The sequence below is a fragment of the Arachis ipaensis genome, chromosome B3 (assembly GCF_059453495.1).
Source record: "Arachis ipaensis isolate K30076 ecotype BB chromosome B3, ASM5945349v1, whole genome shotgun sequence".
Taxonomy (NCBI): domain Eukaryota; kingdom Viridiplantae; phylum Streptophyta; class Magnoliopsida; order Fabales; family Fabaceae; genus Arachis; species Arachis ipaensis.
This window is the reverse complement of record NC_142438.1, coordinates 93368589-93375789: the sequence shown is the minus strand read 5'-3', so window position 1 is coordinate 93375789 and position 7201 is coordinate 93368589. Positions and strand designations below refer to the sequence as shown.

General features: G+C 36.3%; 1 non-coding gene across 1 annotated transcript; it reads left to right on the top strand.

The window, feature by feature from the left end:
* Positions 1-268: 268 nt before the first annotated feature.
* Positions 269-376, top strand: LOC148571601 (small nucleolar RNA R71). The gene has a single exon (XR_015908431.1). It is a non-coding gene; the product is annotated as a small nucleolar RNA R71 (small nucleolar RNA).
* The last annotated feature ends 6825 nt before the right edge of the window (positions 377-7201 follow it).

The window sequence follows — 7201 nt, the reverse complement described above, 5'->3', positions numbered from 1 at the left end:
ATTGCATTTGCTTCAGCAAGTTGGTCATTTCATAGATACTCTGAGTTAGAGCAGTATTCTCTCTGCTAGAGGATACTTCTGCAACGGCTTTTGCACGGCCTTGTTTCTGCCTGTGATTCCTAGTAGATTCAGCTAAGTCACTGATCAATTGCCATGCCTCATCAGTGGTCTTGTACTTTTTCATAGACCCATTGCTAGCACTTTCCAATGTGGTCTTATCTTGGGGCCTCATGCCCTGTGTGACATAACCGAGTAATACTATCTTGTCAATCATAAGGTGGGGGCATGCTTCCAGAAGATTATTGAAGCGCTCCCAGTACTCATAGAGAGTTTCAGAATCATCCTGAACAATCATGGAAATATCTTTCCTCAGTTTATCAGTAACTTCAGTTGGAAAGAACTTTTCCAAAAATTCTCTTCTGAGTGTATCCCAGTTGGATACAGTTGCTGCGGGTTGAGTAGAGTACCACTCTCGTGCCTTCCCCTCAAGAGAAAACGGGAAAGCTTTCAGCAAAATTGAAGTTTCATCTGCACCATCACGCCTGACAGTAGAACAGGCTACTTGAAAATCTCTCAAGTGCTTGATAGGCTCTTGAGCAGGTAAGCCATGAAACTTGGGCATCAAATTGAGCAGTGCGGTCTTTATTTCAAAGTCTGTAGCCACCGTTGGGTGATGCGCTTGAAATGGTTGCATTGTAAAATCAGGGGCTCCAGCCTCCTGGATAGTAACTCTCCTGGCTGCTGCCATGTTACTTGCATGTAAAACAACCAAATCAGTAGAACAGGGGCTGGTTTCTTTCTCAAGTGACGTTTCAGATCCGCCCTCAGAGAGGACTAATCGATGCCGAGCTTGCCTTATTCGTGAAATAATTCTTTCAATCTCAAGATCGAATACTAGCAAACTTGGATCAGGAAGCGAACGTGTCATCTAACGAAAGAAACAAGAAGCTCAAAGTAGCAAAATAAAATGCAAATAAATAAATTCCAATTAATAACTTTAGCACTCTATTGCAACTCCCCGGCAATGGCGCCAAAAATTGATGCGGGCGGAAATTGGCGAGTTAAGAATGATTATAAAATATGCGTTGCAAGTATAGTTCTTAACCAACCAGAAATCCGCTTATCAATTTAGAAGGGTGTCACAGAAATTAAAATTAAAATACTGGGAGTATGGATCCCAGGTCGTCTCCCAATGAGTTGCAGAAAAGTGTGCTATTTTATTAATCAGATGTTTTCAAAAAGGTTTGAGTTGAATGGCAGAAAATTAAATTAGAGAATTTATATAAATTTAAATAAAAGCCTTGACTGGGAGTTGATTAGCTGGAAGCCCTATTCTTGTTGGAGACTCTCAAGATTAATTGACAATAGAGGGTTATTATGTTTAGTTGTCCCTTACTAAGTAAGGAAAAGTCAAACAAGATGGAATGCTGTTTCTATCCACAAGTTCCAATCCGCTTTTGAGAGGATTGGTGTTAGTGACTAGAGAGCAATCCAACAATAAACCCAATTACAATCTTTCTCTTGAGCATCCCAACTCAAGGGTTCCTTTCAATCAACTCCCCATCAAGTTAGAGAACTACTCGCTCATTGTAAATGAAGAACTCATAACATAAGAAAGGGAATTAAAGAAAGACATGATAAATAATAATCAAAAGATTAATTAAAAATAAAAGTGATTCTTGTATTAATAAATGCTAAAATAATCCCAATAGTAAAATTCAGTAAATTAAGGAACATCGAAGGGTAAGAGACAAGTAAAGAGAACAAACTAGAATGTCGAAGTCTTGATGAGGCAATAACTCTTCTCAATATCCCAATGCAAAAACAATGAAAAATAACGAATCCTAAAAACTATGAATGTGTGGAGAGAAAACCTAGAGGAGAGGAAAATTAGATCTAAAAACTAAAACTATGCGGAATGAATGTTGTTGTTGGTTTCTGCATGTTCTCTAGCTCTAGTCTGCTTTTCTGGGCTGAAAACTGGGTCAAAATAAGGCCCGAAATCGCCCCCAGCGATTCTGCAGATTATGCAGATCGCGCATGTCACGCGGACGCGTCATCCATGCGGACGCATCATTCGGCACTTCGCTTTGCCACGCGGACGCGTCGTCCATGCCTCCGTGTTGCTTGTGCTATTCCATGCCGTGCGGTCGCGTCATCCATACGGTCACGTCACTGTGATTTCCTCTCTTTCGCGCGGTCGCGTCATCCATGCGGCCGCGTCACTTCTCGCTGGTCATCTCTTCAATTCCTTGTGTTCCTTCCATTTTTGCAAGCTTCCTCTCCAATCTCCAACTCATTCATGCCCTATAAAGCCTGAAACACTTAACACACAGATCACGGCATCGAATGGAATAAAGGATAAATAAAATACATAATTAAAAGTCTCTAGGAAGCAGGTTTTCAATCATGCAATAACTTTAGGAAGGAATTATAAATGCATGCTTATTTAATGAATAAGTGGGTAAAGATCATGATAAAACCACATAATTAAACACAATATAAACCATAAAATAGTGGTTTATCAGTCTTAAATACAAGGTAGTCCTCATTCAACTGAAGGACCAACTCACCTCTGTCAACATCAATCACAGCTTTTGCTGTGGCTAGGAAGGGTCTGCCAAGGATGATGGATTCATCCTCAACCTTCCCAGTGTCTAGGATTATGAAATCAGCAGGGATGTAAAGGCCTTCAACCTTCACTAACATGTCCTCTACTAGTCCATAAGCCTGTTTCATAGATTTGTCTGCCATCTCTAGTGAGATTCTTACAGCTTGTACCTCAAAGATTCCCAGTTTCTCCATTACAGAGAGTGGCATGAGGTTTATCCCTGACCCCAGGTCACACAAAGCCTTCTCAAAGGTCATGGTGTCTATGGTACAAGGTATGAAGAATTTTCCAGGATCCGGTTTCTTCTGAGGTAATGTCTGCCTCATTAATGCATTCAGTTCATTGGTGAACAAAGGGGGTTCATCCTCCCAAGTCTCAGTACCAAATAACTTGGCATTCAGCTTCATAATTGCTCCTAGATATTTAGCAACTTGCTCTTCAGTGATGTCTTTATCCTCTTCAGAGAAAGAATATTCATCAGAGTTCATGAATGGCAGAAGGAAGTTCAATGGAATCTCTATGGTATCTGTATGAGCCTCAGATTCCTTTGGTTCCTCAAAGGAAAACTCATTTCTGTCCAAAGGACGTCCCATGAGGCTTTTCTCACTGGGACTCATGTCCTCCTCACTTTCTCTAGGTTCGGCCATGTTGATCATGGTTATGGCCTTGCACTCTCTCTTGGGGTTTTCTTCTGTATTGCTTGGGAGAGTACTGGGAGAAGTTTCAGTAATATTCTTACTCACCTGACCCACCTGTGCCTCCAAATTTTTAATGGAGGACCTTGTTTCATTCATGAAACTTAGTATGGTCTTGGATAGATCAGAGACTATGGTTGCCATGCCAGAATGGCTCTTTTCACAATTCTCTGTCTGTTGCTGAGAAGATGATGGAAAAGGCTTGCTATTGCTAAACTTATTTCTTCCACCATTATTATTATTAAAGCCCTGATTAGGCTTCTGTTGATCCTTCCATGAGAAATTTGGATGATTTCTCCATGAAGGATTGTAGGTGTTTCCATAGAGTTCTCCCATATAATTCACCTCTGCTATTGTAGGATTCTCAAGAAAATAAGCTTCTTCTTCAGAAGATACTTCTTTAGTACTGTTGGATGCAGCTTGCAATCCATTCAGACTCTGAGAAATCATATTGACTTGCTGAGTCAATATTTTGTTCTGAGCCAATATGGCATTCAGAGTATCAATTTCAAGAACTCCCTTCTTCTGAGGCGTCCCATTGTTCACAGGATTCCTCTCAGAGGTGTACATGAACTGATTATTTGCAACCATTTCAATGAGTTTCTAAGCTTCTGCAGGGGTTTTTAGATGAAGAGATCCTCCTACAGAATGGTCCAATGACATTTTTGATAACTCAGACAGACCATCATAGAATATACTTATGATGCTCCATTTTGGAAGCATGTCAATAGGACACCTTTTGATCAGTTGCTTGTATCTTTTTCAAGCTTCATAGAGGGATTCTCCTTCCTTCTATCTGAAGGTTTGGATTTCCACTCTAAGCTTGCTCATCTTTTGAGGTGGAAAGAATTTGGCCAGGAAAGTATTGACCAGCCATGTTCTAGCTCTGTCTCTTACAGCAAAAGGAAAAAGCATAAGCTTGTAGACCTCGGGATCAACTCCATTAGTCTTGACAGTGTCACAGATTTACAAGAATTCAGCTAAAAACTGATGAGGGTCTTCCATTGGAAGTCCATGAAACTTGCAATTCGGCTGCATTAGAGAAACCAATTGAGGCTTAAGCTCAAAATTGTTTGCTCCAATTGCAGAAATTGAGATGCTTCTTCCATAGAAGTCAAAAGAGGGTGCAATAAAGTCACCAAGCATCTTCCTTGCATTGTTGGAATTGTTATTGGGTTCGGCCATGTCTCCTTCTTTTTCAAAAATTTCTGTCAGGTTTTCTCCAAAGAGTTGTGCTTTAGCTTCCCTTAGCTTCCTCTTCAGAGTCCTTTCAGGTTCAGGATCAGCTTCAACAAGAATATTCTTATCCTTGTTCCTGCTCATATGAAAAAGAAGAGAACAGAAAAGAAAATATAGAATCCTCTATGTCAAAGTATAGAGATTCCTTATGTGAGTATAAGAAGAGAAGAATAGAAGAAGGAGAAGAGAGAAATTTGAACACAGTGAAGAATAGGGGGTTCGAATTTTGAGTGGAAGAGGAGTGTTAGTGGATAAATAAATAAATAGAAAGAGATGAGAGGGGGAAGAATTCGAAAATTAATTTAAAATAAAAGGAAAATATTTTTGTTTTTATTTCAAATATTAGTTAGAATTCGAAAATTAAAAAGAAAAATTAAATTAAATTAAAATTTAAAACAATTAGTTAATTAAAAGGAATTTTGAAAAAGTGGGGAAGAGTTTCCGAAAATTAGAGAGAGAAAATTAGTTAGGTGATTTTGAAAAAGATATGATTGAAATAGAAAATTTTTAAAATCAAACAAAAAGTCAAGTAGTTAATTGAAAAAGATTTGAAAATCAATTTTGAAAAGATAAGAAGTTAGAAAAGATTTTGAAATTGATTTTGAAAAAGATATGATTGAAAATCATTTTGAAAAAAGATTTGAAAAGGAAATTAAAAAGATTTGATTTTTGAAATTAGAGTTTATTACTTGACTAACAAGAAACTAAAAAGATATAATTCTACAGTTTAAAGATTGAACCTTTCTTAATAGGCAAGTAACAACTTGAAAATTTTTGAATCAAACTATTAAGTGCTAGCATTATTTTCGAAAATTATGAAATAAAATAAGAAAAAGATTTTGAAAATCAAATTTATAAAGTTTTCGAAAATATGAAAAAGAAATGGAAAAGATTTGATTTTTGAAAAGGATTTGAAAAAGATAGAATTTTTAAATTGAAAATTTGACTTGATTAATAAGAAACAATTAAATTTTAAAACTTTATGACTAAATCAATTCAAATTTTCAAAAATTATGAGTGAAATAAGGGAAAGATATTTTTTTGTTTTTTTTTTATTTTTAATGTGGAGAGAGAAAAACGTCAAAATGACTCAAAATATGAGAATTCAAGATCAAAACACATGATGCATGCAAGAACACTTTGAATGTCAATATGAACACCAAGAACACTTTGAATGTCAAGACGAACACCAAGAACTTATTTTTGAAAATTTTTTAGAAAAGACAAACATGCAAGACACCAAACATAGAAATTTTCAATGTTTAGACACTAACAAATTAAAAATGCATATGAAAAACAAGAAAAGACACAAAACATAAGAATGCGAAGATCAAACAAAGAAGATCTTCAAGAACAACTTGAAGATCATAAGGAACACATGCACGAGTTTTCGAAAATTTAAAGAAAAATTAAAAAGATGCAATTGACACCAAACTTGAAATTTGACACTAGACTCAAACAAGAAACACAAAATTATTTTTGGTTTTATGATTTTATTAAATTTTTTTTTATTTTTCGAAAATTATTTAGAAAAAGAAAAATAAGGATTTCAAAATTTTTAATAAGAATTATAGGAATCATGCAATGTTAGTCAAAAGTTCCGGTCCAGGAATTAGACATGGCTTACTAGCCAGCCAAGCTTTCAGTGAAAACTCCGGTCCAAAACACTAGACATGGCTAATAGCCAGCCAAGTTTTAGCAGATCATTACATACAATAGCTAATTTGCTGAGAAAGACAAAGAAGCTCTTCTAAGGATAGTTGAAACCTCAGTCCAGAAGATTAGACATGGCTTAACAGCTAGCCAGGATTCAACATATCTCATGAAACTCTAGAATTCATTCTTAAAAATTTTGAAGAACATAGAATAAAATTTTTATTACTTTTTTTGAAAAAAATTTTTTTCGGAAATGAAAATAAAAATAACAAAAACAAAAAGCTTAAAATTAAAATAAAATTACCTAATCTGAGCAACAAGATTAACCGTCAGTTATCCAAACTCGAACAATCCCCGGCAACGGCGCCAAAAACTTGGTGCACGAAATTGTGATCCCAACGGCGTCAAAAACTTGGTACGCACTTTCATAATCTCACTTCTTCTTTACAACTTCGCACAACTAACCAGCAAGTGCACTGGGTCGTTTAAGTAATAAACCTTACGTGAGTAAAGGTCGATCCCATGGAGATTCTCTGCTTGAAGCAAGCTATGGTCATCCTTGTAAATCTCAGTCAGGCAGATTTAAATGGTTATGAGGTTTTGATAATTAAAATGTAAATAAAATATCAAATAAGATAGAAATACTTATGTAATTCATTGGTGAGAATTTCAGAAAAGTGTATGGAGATGCTTGTTGCTTCTGAATCTCTGCTTTCTGATGCACCGAAACATGTCTCTTAACAAATCTCTCTCAGCAAGTATACCGAATTGTCGTCAACTAAAAACTCACAATAGAGTGAGGTCGAATCCCACAGGGATTGATTGGTCAAGCAACTTTAATTGGAGGAATGTTCTAGTTGAGCTAAGCAGAATTTGGTTTGAGGGTTGCAGGAAATTAAATGGCGGGAAAGTAAATAGCAGAAAACGTAAATGCTGGAAATAAAGAGCTGAAAATAGATGACAAAAAATAAATTGCAGAATCTTAAATGGGAATGGGGAA